Genomic DNA, 15,466 nt, shown 5'->3' on the forward strand with positions numbered 1-15,466 from the left:
AGGTTTAGGGTTAGGGTTAGGGAATGGGTATGGTTTGGGGTACAGTTTAGGGTATGACCACGGGTTAGGAGTAGGGTAAGTGTTAGGGTACGGTTTAGTGTTAGTGTACAGGTTAGGATTATGGTACGGGATAGTGTAAGGGTTAGGGTTAGGGTTAGGGTTAGGGAATGGGTATGGATTAGGATACAGGTTAGAGTATGACAACGGCTTAGGGTTAGGGTACGTGTTAGTGTATGGGTTAGGATTAGGGTATGGGTTAGGTTATGGGTTAGTGTTAGGGGATGGGTTAGGATTAGGGTATGGGTTATGGTACGGTTTCGGGAAAGGGTTAAGATATGGGGTAGGGTTAGGATAAAGTTTAGTGTATGGCTATGTGTTACTGTTAGGGTACATGTTAGCGTATGGGTTAGTGTTCGTGTACAGCTTAGGGTAAGGGTTAGGTTTAGGGTTAGGGAACGGGTACGGTCTCAGGTACAGGTTAGGGTATGGTAGCGGGATAGGGTTAGGGTACGTGTTAGGATGAAACTTCTTTGTAGTGCAGATTTGAATTTCCCGCTTGCCTGGTTGGCCAAAAAGTGCGTATGTGTTTTATCCTGAATATATTCAGGAAAAAACGCATACGCACTTTTTGGCCAACTGCATCATTGTCGAAGTTCTGCTGCTTTTCATGTGATTTAAAGGCGACTCCAATCGACCTCTCGAAATCAGTTTCCTGCAATTCTGCCTTGCTTTCTAATCCTCTTTGCCTTAACTCAATATATTTTTAACCGACAGTTGTCATTTATGACTCTGCAGGTTTGTGAACTGCAGTGCCCCTGAGCTCCATCTTTCAACTCCCTTTTCTGTGAGCTGGCCACAAAACTGCAGGATTGCTTCAGGCCCTATTCTAGTTCTGGGGTGGCAGGCTAAGCCTTTGGTTAATTCTTCTTCCTGATGGGAAATTAGAGTGAAATGTGCCCGACCAAACACCTACACCGAATCTCTCATTTGCTCCCCCTGTTTCCTTTCAACCTCTGCACAACTTGCACACTGTGAGAAATAGAAAGTTAAAGGTGCTGACTCTCCAAGTGGCGAGGTTGTTAGTAAAGAGGTTGGAATGGTGAACACGAGCACCAGGAGAGGAAAAATGACGTGCATTTTAGAAACCTTTCCTGATCACACAATGGACCATCCTCTGGCTTTCCCATGTATGTTTTAGCTGTAGGAAGATTCTCTTAAACCTGGAGAGTTGAGACCCATGGAATGGGTAGCACGCAGTATTACTTTAAAGGGTCTGCATTCACTCACCCAGCCGCACCAGTCCTCTCAGTCCCAAGTGTCCAGCCTTATGTCTCACCTGGCGGTGGGTGTAGATGTGGTCAATCCAGGTTGCATCACAACCCCTGAACGAATTTTGTAAGAATTTCTCTGTCTTTTGCAGTCCTGGTGTTTTGTCTCCCACTGTCTCTATCCCACCACTTTAGGTGTTCACAAAGCACTGAGCTGATCTCCCTGTGCTATGTCTTCTGCCCAGTAGCTATCAGTGTTACATTTGGTAATGTATATATGTCAATGCCACTCTCTCACTTGGTCCCAGCTTACCCTTCCCCCTCCCCGTGTGCTCAAGTCCTTTCTGTACGTCTGTGTCCTTAATCCTGTCCTGCCCCTAGGTTCTTCATAAACTTTTTTTTTCTTTAGACTCCATATATCTGTGTTAGCACACGGTATTTTTTTTCTCTTTCTGACTTATTTTACTGTGTAGGACAGTCTCTACGTCCATCCATCTCACTACAAATAACTCAGTTTTGTTTCTTTTTATGGCTGAGTAATATTCCATTGTATATATGTGCCAGATCTTCTTTATCCATTCATCTGTCGATGGACACTTAGGTTGCTTCCATGTCCTGGCTATTGTAAATAGAGCTGCAATGAACATTGTTGAACATAACTCTTTTTGAATTATGATTTTCTCAGGGCAAATGCCCAGTAGTTGGAATGCTGGGTCGTATGGTACTTCTATTTTTAGTTTTGTAAGGAACCTCCATACTGTTCTCCCTAGTGGCTATATCAATTTACATTCCCACCAACAGTGCAAGAGTGTTCCCTTTTCTCCAATAAATGCCTCTCCAGCATTTATTTTTTGTAGATATTTTGATGATTGCCATTCTGACTGCTGTAAGTGATACCTCACTGTAGTTTTGATTTACATTTCTGTAACAATTAGTGATGTTCAGCATCCTTTCATGTGTTTGTTGGCAACCTGTATATCGTCTTGGAGAAATGTCTATTTAGGTCTTCTGCCCATTCCTGGATTGGGTTGTTTGTTTTTGTGATATTGAGCTACATGAGCTGCTTGTAAATTTTGGAGATTAATCCTTTGTCATTTGCTTCATTTGAAAATATTTTCTCCCATTCTGAGGGTTGTCTTTTTGTCTTCTTTATGTGTTCCTTTGCTGTGCAAAAGCTTTTAAGTTTCATTAGGTCCCATTTGTTTATTTTTGTTTTTATTTCCATTTCTCTAGGAGGTGGGTCAAATAGGATCTTGCTGTGATTTATGTCATAGAGTGTTCTGTCTATGTTTTCTTCTAAGAGTTTAATAGCGTCTGGTCTTAACATTTAGATCTCTAATCTATTTTGAGTTTATTTTTGTGTATGGTGTTATGGATGTTCTAATTTCATTCTTCTATGTGTAACTGTCCAGTTTTCCCAGCACCACTTACTGAAGAGACTGTCTTTTCTCCATTGTTTATCCTTGCCTCCTTTGTCATAGATGAGTTAGCCATAGGTATGTAGGTTTATCTCTGGGCTTTCTATCCTGTTCCATTGATCTATATTTCTGTTTTTGTGCCAGTACCATATAGTCTTGATTACTGTAGCTTTGTAGTATAGTCTGAAGTCAGGAAGTCTGATTCCTCCAGCTCTTTTAATTTCCCTCAAGACTGATTTGGCTATTCAGGGTGTTTTGTGTCTCCATACAAATTTTAAGATTTTTTTGTTCTAGTTCTGTAGAAAATGCCACTGATAATTTGATAGGGATTGCATTGAATCTGTAGACTGCTTTGGGTAGTATAGTCATTTTCACAATATTGATTCTTCTAATCCAAGCATATGGTTAATACTCCCATCTGTTTATATCATCTTTGATTTCTTTCAGCAGTGTCTTATAGTTTTCAGAGTATAGGACTTTGACCTCCTTAGGTAGGCTCATTCCTACGTATTTTATTCTTTTTGTTGCAATGGTGAATGGGATTGTTTCCTTAATTTCTCTTTCTGATCTTTCATTGTTAGTGTAGAGGAATGCAAGAGATTTCTGTGCATTAATTTTGTATCCTGCAACTTTACCAAATTCATTGATTAGCTCTAGTAGTTTTCTAGTGTCATCTTTAGGATTCACTATGTGTAGTATCGTGTCATTTGCAAACAGTGAAAATTTTACTTCTTTTCCAATTTGTATTCCTTTTATTTCTTTTTCTTCTCTGATTGCTGTGTCTAGGACTTCCAAAACTATGTTGAATAATACTGGTGAGAGGGGACATCCTTGTCTCGTTCCTGATCTTAGAGGAAATTCTTGTAGTTTTTCACCATTGAGAATGATGTTTGCTGTGGGTTTGTCATATATGGCCTCTATTATGTTGAGGTAGATTCCCTCTATGTTCACTTTCTGGAGACTTTTTAATCATAAATGTTGTTGAATTTTGTCAAACGCTTTTCCTGCATCTATTGAGATGATATTTTCATTCTACAATTTGTTAATATGGTGTATCACATTGATTGATTTGTGTATATTGAAGAATCCTTGCATCCCTGGGATAGACGCCACCTGATCATGGTGTATGATCCTTTTAATGTGTTGTTCAATCCTGTTTCCTAGTATTTTGTTGAGGATTTTTACATCTATATTCATCAGTGATATTGATCTCTAATTTTCCTTTTTTGTAGTATCTTTGTCTGCTTTTGGTATCAGGGTGATGGTGGCCTCATAGAATGAGTTTGGGAGTGTTTCTTCCCCTGAAAATTTCTGAAGAGTTTGAGAAGGTTGGGTGTTAGCTCTTGTCTAAATATTTGATAGAATTCACGTCTGATGCCATCTGGTTCTGGACTTTTGTTTGTTGGAAGATTTTTAATCACAGTTTCAATTTCATTACTTGTGATTTATCTGTTCATATTTTCTATTTATTCCTCTTTCAGTCTTGGAAGCTTTTACCTTTCTAAGAATTTGTCCATTTCATCCAGGTTGTCCATTTTATTGGCATAGAGTTGCTTGTAGGAGTCTCTTAGGATGCTTTGTATTTCTGTGGTGTCTGTTGCAACTTCTCCTTTTTCACTTCTAATTTTATTGATTTGAGTCCTCTCCCTCTTTTCCTTGAGTCTGGCTAACGGTTTATCATTTTTGTTTATCTTCTCAGAGAACCAGCTTTTAGTTTTATTGATCTTTGCTATTGTTTTCTTTGTTTCTATTTCATTTATTTCTGCTCTGATCTTTATGATTTCTTTCCTTCTACTAACTTTGGGTTTCTTTCTTCTTTCTCTAATTCCTTTAGGTGTAAGATTAGATTGTTTACTTGAGATTTTTCTGGTTTCTTGAGGTAGGCTTGTATTGCTGTAAACTTCCCTGTTAGGACTGCTTTTGCTGCATCCCGTAGGTTTTGGATCATCATGTTTTTGTTGTCATTTGTCTCCAGGTTGTTTTTGATTTCCTCTTTTCTTTCTTCAGTGAAATTTCCTCTTTTCTTTCTTCTTGGTTATTTAGTGATGTATTGTTAAGCCTCCATGTGTTTGTGTTTTTTACATATTTTTTCCCTGTGATTGATTTCTAATCTCATAACCTTGTGGTTGGAACAGATGCTTGATATGATTTCAGTTTTCTTAAATTTCCTGAGGCTTTATTTGTGACCCAAGATATGATCTATCTTGGAGAATGTTCTGTGTGAAGTTGAGAAGAACATGTAATCTGCTGTTTTTGATGGAATGTCCTATAAATATCAATTAAATCTATTTGGTCTATTGTGTCATTTAAAGTTTGTGTTTCCTTATTAATTTTCTGTCTGGATGATCTCCATTGGTGTAAGTAAAGTGTTAAAGTCCCCTGTTATTATTGTGTTACTGTGGATTTTCTCTTTTACAGCTGTTAGCAGTTGCCTTATGTATTGAGGTGCTCCTATGTTGGGTACATATATATTTATAATTGTTATGTCTTCTTTTTGGATTGATCCCTTGATCATTATGTAGTGTCCTTCCTTGTCTCTTGTAACATTCTTTATTTTAAAGTCTATTGTATCTGATATGAGTATTGCTACTCCAGCTTTCTTTTGATTTTCATTTGCATGGAATATCCTTTTCCTTCCCCTCAGTTTCAGTCTGTATGTTTCCCTAGGTCTGAAATGGGTCTCTTATAGACAGCATATATATGGATCTTGTTTTTGTATCCATTCAGCAAGACTGTGTCTTTTGTTTGGAGCATTTAATCCATTCACATTTAAGGTAAATATTGATATGTATATTCCTATTACTATTTTCTTAATTGTTATGTGTTTGTTTTTGTAGATTCTTTACTTCTCTTGTGTTTCCCACTTAGATAGGTTCCTTTAGCATTTGTTGTAGAGCTGGTTTGGTGGTGCTGAGTTCTCTTAGCTTTTGCTTGTCTGTAAAGCTTTTGATTTCTCCATCGAATCTGAAGGAGATCTTGCTGGGTAGAGTTCTTTTTGTTGTGGGTTCTTCCCTTTCATCACTTTAAATATATCAGCCCACTCCCTTCTGGTTTGTAGAGTTTCTGCTGAGAAATCAGCTGTTAACCTTATGGGAGTTCCCTGGTATGTTGTCATTTTCCCCTTGTGCTTTCAATAATTTTTCTTTGTCTTTAATTTTTGTCAGTTTGATTATTATGTGTCTTGGAATTTTTTCCTTGAGTTTATCCTGCCTGGGACTCTCTGTGCTTTCAGGACTTGGGTGGCTACTATTTCCTTTCCCATGCTAGGGAAGTTTTCGACTATAATCTCTTCAAATAATTTCTCGGGTCCTTTCTCTCTCTCTTCACCTTCTGGGCCCGTATAATGAAAATTTTATTGCATTTAATGTTATCCCAGAGGTCTCTTAAGCTGTCTTCATTTCTTTTCATTCTTTTTTCTTTATTCTTTTCTGCAGCAGTGAATTTCACCTTTCTGTCTCCAGGCCACTTATCTGTTCTTCTGCCTCAGTTATTCCACTATTGATTCCTTCTAGTGTATTTTTTTTTTTTTTTGCGGTACGCGGGCCTCTCACTTTTGTTGCCTCTCCCATTGTGGAGCACAGGCTCTGGACGTGCAGGTTCAGTGGCCATGGCTCATGGGCCAGCCGCTCTGCGGCATGTGGGATCTTCCCAGACCAGAGCACGAACCCGCGTCCCCTGCATCGGCAGGTGGACTCTCAACCACTGCGCCACCAGGGAAGCCCCCTTCTAGTGTATTTTTCATTTCAGCTATTGTATTGTTCATCTCTGTTTGTTTGTTCTTTAATTCTTCTAGGTCTTTTTTAACTATTTCTTGCATCTTCTCGATCTTTGCCTCCATTCTTTTTCTAAGGTCTTGGATCATCTTCACTATCATTATTCTGAATTCTTTTTCTGGAAGGTTGCCTATCTCCACCTCATTTAGTTGTTTTTCTGCGGTTTTATCTTGTTCCTTAATCTGGTACAAATTCCTCTCCCTTTTCATTTTGTCTATCTTTTTGTGAATGTGGTTTTCCATCCACAGGCTGCAGAATTGTAGTTCTTCTTGCTTCTGCTATCTGCCCTCTGCTGGATGAGTCTATCTTAGAGGCTTGTGCAGCATTCCTGATGTGAGGGACTGGTGGTGGGTGGAGCTGGGTGTTGCTCTGGTGGGCAGAGCTCAATAAAACTTTAATCTGCTTGTCTGCTGTTGCATGGGGCAGAGTTCCCTCTCTGTTCGTTGTTTGGCCTGAGGCGACCCAGAACTGTGGCCTACCTGGCTCTTTGGTGGGGCTACCTGTAGACTCTGGGAGGGCTCATGCTAAGGAGGACTTCCCAGAACTTCTGCTGCCAGTGTCCTTGTCCGCACAGTGAGCCACAGTCACCCCCCGCCTCTGCAGGAGACCCTCTAAAATTAGCAGGTAGGTCTGCTCAGTCTCCTATGGGGTTACTGCTCCTTCCTTTGGGTCCTGATGTGCACACTACTGTGTGTGTCCTCCAAGAGTGGAGTCTCTGTTGTGACTCTACGTCTCTGAGTGGGGTTGAGACTCTGAGACTCTGAGTGGAGTCTCACAGACTCTGTGTCCTGTGAAACTTCAATGCTTTGTGGTTCTAGAAATCCTATAGGAGATGGTCCACAGCAGGTGAAGCTAATGCTGTCAGTGGAGGTGGTGAAGCCAAAGATCTGCAGTTCAGACTAAAGGTGCCAATGTACATTCAGGACAAAACAATCTCATGTGAATGTAGTTCAGGCAGGTTTAACATAAATACAGTCAGGTTAATGCCTAACATCTTCTATCTTGTGCCTCCCCTCAGGGACCCCCTCCTCAGTTCCTGAGGCTCCTGTAGCTCATGTACAGTGGAAAGGAGACTGGGCTCTGTCCAGTCTGAGCCCTGAGTTACCCTGTGTGTATCTTAGGATACTTTGTATTTCCGTGGTGGCTCTTGTAACATCATCGCTTTCATTTCTGATTTATTTGGGCCCTATCTTTTTTAAAAAAACTTACTACTATTGTCTTTTATTCTTTACAGAAGCTTAAAAAATGTTTGATCTATTACCCTTACTCTATGTATAGGTTTTTCAGTGAGATTTTTACTTTTGTTTGTTTTCTTGTTACTATCAATAATTAGTGAGACTTCTTTTAAGCTTAAGTAAATTCCTTCAACATTGCATATAAGGCTGGTTTATTAGTGATGAACTCTTTTAGCTTTTGCTAGTCTGGGAAACTCTTGATCTCTCCTTCAATTCTTTCTTTCCTCCATAAATTTATTTATTTATTTTTGGCTGTATTAGGTCTTCATTGCAGCGTGTGGGCTTTTCTCTAGTTGTGGCAAGTGGAGTCTACTCTTTGTTGTGGTGCATGGGCCGTTGTGGTGCATGGGCTTCTCATTGCAGTGGCTCTTCTTGTTGTGCAACATGGGCTTTAGGTGTTCAGGCTTCAGTACTTGTGGCTAGCAGGCTCAGTAGTTGTGTTTCATGGGCTCTAGAGCACAGGCTCAGTAGTTGTGTCACACAGGCTTAGTTACTCTGTGGCATGCGGGATCTTCCTGGATCAGGGCTCGAACCCGTGTCCCCTGCATTGGCAGGCAGATTCTCAACCACTGTGACATCAGGGAAGCCCTCTCCTGCAATTCTGAATCATAATCTTGCTGGTAGAGTATTCCTGTTGTAGACTTTTTCTTTTTAGCCCATTGATTATATCGTATCATTCCTTCCTAGTCTGAAAATTGTGCTGAGAAGTCATCTGACAGTCTAATGGGAATACCTTGAACATAACTAGACCCTTTTATTTCACTGCCTCTGTGATCACTCTTTAAATTTTTAATTTTTTGGAGCTTTATAATATGTCTTGGTGTGGACCTGTTTGTCTTCATCTTGTTTGGGACTCTGTTTTTCCTGGACCTGGATGTGTGTTTCCTTCCCCAGGTTAGGAAAGTTATCAGTTACTCTATCCTCCAATAAGTTATCTGCCCGTTTCTCTCTTCTCCTCATTCTGGGGCCCCTGTAATGCTCATGTTAATATTCTTGATGTTGTCTCAGAGGTCCCTTTACGTATAGTCTCAATTGCTTTTACTTTGTGCTATTCAGTTTGGGTGATTTTCACTACTCTGTTTTCCATTTCACTGATCTGTTCTTCTGTATCATACAGTATAATGTGGCTTCTCTCATGTACGTGTGTGTGTGTTTGTGTGTATGTGGTGTGTGTGTGTTTTAATCTCTTTTATTGTATTGTTCACTGTTTTGTTCTTTTTGACATGTTATTACTCTTTGTTGAAATTCTCACTATGTCTATCTAGTCTTCTCCTGACTTGGGTGAGCGTCTTTATAATCATTACTGTGAACACGTTTTTTGTTGGGTAGAATGCTTATCCCTGTTTTATTCAGTTCTTTTTCTGATGTCGTGTCTTGTTACTTCATTCGTAACATATTCCTCTGTTTCCTTATGTTTCCTAATTCTCTGTGCATCTTTATTCATTAGGTTCAGGTTGTTACATTCCTGGGTCTCAGAGAAGTGGCCTTATATAGGAGATGACTGATAGGGCCCAGCAGCACATTGTCCTCTGGCCAGCAGAGCCACATGCTCCAGGGGTTTCCCCTGTGTGGGCTGCACACACCTTTCTCTTACGGCAGGGCCAACTGCTGTAGACAAGCTGGTAGGTAGTGTTGGACCCTGGCCTAAATGGCTGTGAGCCCCTGCAGTATGTGATTGCCATGGGTGTGCTCATATCCAAGGCAGCCCTCCATTATGGGTGGCTGTGTGGTGCTCCAGGTGCACAGGCAGACAGCGTAGGCCCCCAGTGTGTCTGATTGTGAGGGCTTCTGGTGCAGGAGTGCTATGGGCATGGTGGTAAATGGGGCAGGCCCCTGATTCTAATCAGTTCCAGGGAAGACTCTAAAATGTTTCTTGCCAATGTCTCAGTTCCTAGTGGGAGTCCCAGTTGCCTCTTGCCTTTCCAAGAAGCTCTCCGAGATTAGCAAGTGGGTCTGACACACGTGTCTTTCACTCTATTGGCTCTGCACAGGGACTGAGAACATGTGAGATTTGTGTGTGCCCTATGAGAGCAGTCTCAGTTTCCTTTAACCTCCAGATTTCCTGAAAATAAGCCCTGCAAGTTTTCAAAGCCAGACCTGCTGTGTTCTTTTCTTCCAGTGCAGGAACCCTGGGCTGAGCAGCCTAATGCCAGGCTCATACCCTTCCCTCCATGTGGAGGACCTATGCAATTGTGATATCTTCCAGCTGTGGGTCACTGTGCTCCATGTGTGGGTTCCAATTAGACTGTGTTTCCAGTCCTCCTACCTGCCTTGTGGTTTCTCCTTCCTTATATCTTTAGTTGTGGAAAACGTTCCCTGCTAGTCTTCAGAGATAATTTCCGTGTAAGTTGTTGTAATTTGGGTGTGTCTTTGGCAGGAGGGGAGCTCAGTATCTTCCTACTCTATCATCTTGATCCCCTCTCAAGAATTCTTTGAAAATATATGCGTTTATTACTGTAAACATAACTCTTTGAATTGCAGTCTTGTTCCTGTATTCCATAAATTTAGGTACTTTGTGTTTCCAATTTTGTTTGCTTTAAGATTTCTTTTAAATTTCTGTTTTGATTTATTCCTGTATGCATTGGCTATTCAGGAGCTTATTGTTCAATTTCTAAGTGTTCTTTAATTTTCAATTATTCCTTTTAATATTGAATTTCAGTTTCATACCATTGTGGTTGGAAATGATCCTTGATATGATTTCAATATTCTTGGATTTTTGAAGACTTGTTTTGTGGCTTAACTTAGGATCTACCCTAGGCAATGTTCTATGTGTACTTAAGAACAATGGAAAGTTTGCTGCTGTTGAGTGGGATATACTGTAGATATATGTTAGGTTCATTTGATATCAAGTGTGTGTTCAGGTTCAGCATTTCCTGATTGATATTATGTCCGGACGATCTATACAGTGTTGAAAGTTGGGTATCGATGTTTCTTAGCATTATTTTATTTCTGCACATTTTCCCCTTCATGTGGGTTAATATATTCTTTATATGTTGAGAGGCTCCAAAGCTGGATACATACATATTTATAATTGTCATGATTTCTTGATGAATTAATCCATTTATCATTATATGATAACCTTCTTTCCTTTGAGAGGTTGGACTTCAAGTCTTTTTTACCTCATAATAGACTAGTCAGTCAAGTATCATTTTCATGGAGTATTTTTTCCCAATCTTTCAATTTTATGCTATATATGGATTAGAACTTAACATGAATATCTTGTACACAGTATAATTGAACTTTCTTTAATCCATTCAGCCAACCTATGGATTATTTAAATTGAAGTATAGTTGATTTATAATATTACATTAGTCTCAGGGGTACAACATATGGATTGAATATTTTTATAGATCAGGCTCCACTAAAGTGATTACACAATAATGGCTATATTTCCCTGTGTTGTACTATATATCCTTGTTTGTTTATTTCATACATAGGGGTACTGGATTTAGCGAAACAAACTACTGTTTTTCCCTCCCCCTTTTACTCACCCCACCAGTAACCACTAATTTGTTCTCTGTGAGTCTATTTCTGTTTTGTTATATACATACCTTTCTTGCATTTTTAGATTCTACAGAGAAGTGAGAACATAGTGTATTTGTCCTTCTCTAACTTAAGTAGGTATAAATATTCTAGGCCTATCCACGTTGTTGCAAATGACAGAATATGATCCTTTTTAATGGCTGAGTAATAGTCTATTGTGTATACATACCACATCTTCTTTATCCACTCATCTGTTGATGGACATTTAGTTTGCTTCCATATGTTGGCAGTTGTAAATAATGCTGCTATGAACATTGGGATGCATGTATCTTGTCAAATTGATGTCTTCATTTTCTTTGGACATATACCAAGCAGTGGAATCGCTGGCTAATATGATAGTTCTACTTTTAGCTTTTATCAGGACCTCCATATTCTTTTCATAGTGGGTGTACCAACTTACAATCCCACCAACAGTGTACTAGGATTCCCTTCTCCATGTCATGAACAACATTTCATATTTGTAGACTTTGGAATAATAGCCACGTTGAGAGGTGTGACCTGACGTTTCATTATGGGTTTTCTTGTGGGTCATTCATTAAATTTAATTTACAAAAGAAGGTGATAGGCTGGATGTGATCTCCAGGTTTAGTTTGCTAATGCCTGGTATAGGTTAATTTGGGGAGAATTAATACCTTTACAATGTTATTTATTGCTTACATTTTTCAGGTTGACATTTAGTGATTGGAAACATTTAAAATTTTTTCTCCCTGAAGGATATCTGAAGTCTGTTGGTTTGTTTCTGTTTTATAAATTTGTTAATTTCTATCATTTTTTAGACTCGACTATAAGTGATATCATATGATATTTGTCTTTTTCTATCTGACTTACTTCGCTTAGAATGAAATAATGCCATTTGCAGCAACAGGAGTGGACCTAGAGATGATCATGCTTTTTCATCTCTGAGTAATGTTTGATTGTGTACATGTACCACTTCTTCATTATCCATTCATCTGTTGATGGACATTTTGGTTGCCTCCATGTCTTGGCTATTGTAAACAGTGCTGCAGTGCATGTTTGGGTTTGGGTGCATTTGTCATTTTCATTTCTGGCTTTCTGCAGATGTACACCCAGAAGTAAGACTGCTGGATGATATGGTAGCTCTATTTTTACTTTTAAAAGGCATCTCCATACTGTACTTTATAGTGGCTGTTACCAGCTTACATCTCACCAACAGCATAGGAGGGTTCCCTTTTCTCCATGTCCTCTCCAGCATTTATGGTTTGTAAACTTTTTGATGATGGCCATTCTGACTGTGAGGTGATACCTTGTTGTAGTTTTGATTTGCATGTGTCTAATAATTCGAGATTTTGAGCATCTTTGCAGGTGTTTTTTTTAAACACTGTGAGCAAAAGTTACAGTTGACATTGGCTTTTTGAAAGTCTGACTATTTTGAACTTTTGCTTGATAACTACCACAGGACATTTTTTAAGGGCAGGTGTCATTTACACCCTGGCAGTCCTTGTGAATATGAAGTGCCCATAAGCACATGTTTTAAAGTTGCTGTTGTGGAAATGGGCACAGATGGTAGGATTTCCTTCATGCCCCTCTCTGGTTACTTGGGTAACCAGACCCACTGTGGAAGACGGGCTCCTGGATTGTAAATTAGTGTGGGCTGTGGCAGAACAAACACCCCAAATCTTCTGTTTTGTTACTTCTTGTTTTTGTTTTAATTTAATTTTTCTTTTTTATCGGAGTAAAGTTGATTTAAAATATTCTGTTTGTGGTAGGCGTACAGAATCTTGTTCAGTTCTGTATATTCATATGTCTATTCATCCTCAGATTCTTTTCCCATATAGGTTATTAGAGAGTGTTGAGTAGACTTCCCTTTGTTATGCAGTAGGTCCTTGTTGATAATCTATTTTATATGTATTAGTGTGTAAATATTTTCCCCAGCCTCCTGATTTATTCCTTCCACCCACCTTTCTCATTGGGTAACCATAAGTTTGTTTTCTAAGTCTGTGAGTCTGTTTCTCTCTCTTTTATTTTATTTTTTTTGGCTGTACTGCAAGGCATGTGTGATATTAGTTCTCCCAACACCAGGGATCGAACCCATGCCCCCTGAATTGGAAGCTCAGATTCTTAACCATTGGACCACCTGGAAAGTCCCTGTTTCTCTCTTGTAAATTAGTTCATTGGTATCAATTTTTAAATTTCAGCTATAAGTAGTATCGTATGATATTTGACTTTCTCTTTCTGACTTACTTCACTTAGTATGATTATCTCTAATTCTATGTATGATGCTGCAAATGGCATTCCTTCATTCTTTTCATTTCTGAGTAATATTTCACTGTGAACATGTACTGCTTCTTTATCCTTCCATCTGCTGATGGATATTTTGGTTGCTTCCACGTCTTAGACATTGTAAATTGTGCTGCGGTACACATATGGGTGCATGTGTGTTTTCCAATTCTGGTTTTCTCCTGTTATACGCCTGGGAGTGGGACAGCTGGATCATAAGGTACCTCTAAATTTACCTTGTAAAGGCACCTCCATACTCTTATTTATAGTGGCTGTTACCATGTTAGATCCCAACAGCAGCATAGGAGGGTTCCCTTTTTTCTACAACCTCTCAAGCATTTACTGTTTGTAGACGTTTCAGTCGTGACTATTCTTACTCATGTGAAGTGATCCCTCATTGTAGTTTTGATTTCCATGACGCTAATAATATAGGAATTAGAACATCTTTTCAAGTGCTTTTCTTTTAAACAGTGTAAAATTTACCTATTGAAATAGGATCTTGAAAGTCTGTTCCTTTGGAATTTATTTTGCTTACCTACCCGTGGACATTTCCTGATTGTGGGTGTCATTTACAGCCCAACAGTTCTTCTGAATATTAATTACCCATAAGCATTGTTTTTAAAGTTGCAGTTGCAGGCAAGGGCAAAAAGGCAGTGGAATTTATTCATACTCAACTTGATTGCTAGGTAAAACATTGGCTTAGTGGAATTCCTCTTCCTAGATTGTAAATTGGAGTGTAAAGTGCCAGGACAAATACCCAAAATCTTGTGTCACATTACTTCTTGTTTAATTTAATTTTTATTTCTTATCAGAGTAAATTTGATTACAAGGTTGTGTTTGTTCTAGGTGTAAAGAAGCTGGTTCATTCATATGTATACATATATCTAATCAGGTTTAGATTCTTTCCCATGTTGGTCATTAGAGAAAGTTGAGTAGACCTCCCTTGGCATCCAGTAGGTCCTTCTTGATTATATATTTTATATGAATTATTAAATGCATGTTAACCCCAACATCCTAATTTTTCCATTCCTTTCACCTTTTTCAAAGTCTGTATGGGTCTTTTGCAGTGGAAATATGTTCATGGGTATCAATTTTTAGATAACACTAGTAAATGATGTCATCGGATATTTGTCTTTCTTTTTGTGACTTACTTTACATAGTATGATTACCCCTAGGTTCATCAGTGGTGATGCAAAAGACATTGTTTCATCATTTCCATGGCTAATATTCGATTGTGTACCTGTACCAATTCTTTGCCCATTCATCTGTTTTTGAACATTTTGCTTGCATCCATGTCTGGCTATTGTAAGTATCACTGAAGAGCATTTTTGGGTACCTGGGTATTTCTGAATTCTGGTGTTCTTGGGTTACAGGCCCATTAGTGTTTTGGCAGGATCACATAGTAGCTCAATTGATACCTTTTAAAGCCACCTTCATTCTGTTCTGATTAGTGGCTGTTACCAGTTTACATCCCAGCAACAGCATATGAGTGTATCCATTCTCAGAAACCCATTCAGCATTTATTGTTTGCAGACATTTTTCTCTGATGTGAGCTATTGTGAGCTGATACCTTTTTGTAGTTTAAATTTGCATGTCCCTAATAATTCTTGATGTTGAACATTTTTTCATGTCCCTAAAAAAAACACTGTGAGGAAATTTACCTCTTGAAATTGTCTTCTCCAGATTTTCTACTGTTCTGCATATTAATGTCCATTCCTGACCATAAGATATTTTTTGAGGGCAGGTGTCATTTAAAGCCCTGAAGTCCTTGTGAATATTAAGTGACCAATAGCACTGGGATTAAAGCTGCTGTTGCGGGAATTGACCACAAGGCAGCAGATTTCTACATTCGCAACTTTGGTTACAAGGACAGGAGAGCCTTCCTGGAAGTTGTGTTCCTAGGTTGCAAATTGTAGTGGAATGTCCCAGGACAAACTCCCAAAAGCTTATGTCTCCTACTTATGTTTGTTTTCTAAATTTATTTTATATTT

At 38.9% G+C, this 15,466-nt stretch overlaps 1 long non-coding RNA gene across 1 annotated transcript in view; it reads left to right on the plus strand.

Moving 5' to 3' along the window:
• The window catches only part of LOC125963538 (uncharacterized), a 63,600-nt gene that overhangs the window by 33,078 nt on the left and 15,056 nt on the right, over positions 1 to 15,466 (plus strand). Inside the window, exon 2 of the long non-coding RNA XR_007475612.1 lies at positions 243 to 255. This is a non-coding gene — a long non-coding RNA (uncharacterized LOC125963538). The remainder of the gene's footprint in view (positions 1 to 242; positions 256 to 15,466) is intronic.

The sequence above is a fragment of the Orcinus orca genome, chromosome 2 (genome assembly GCF_937001465.1).
Source record: "Orcinus orca chromosome 2, mOrcOrc1.1, whole genome shotgun sequence".
NCBI classification, from domain to species: domain Eukaryota; kingdom Metazoa; phylum Chordata; class Mammalia; order Artiodactyla; family Delphinidae; genus Orcinus; species Orcinus orca.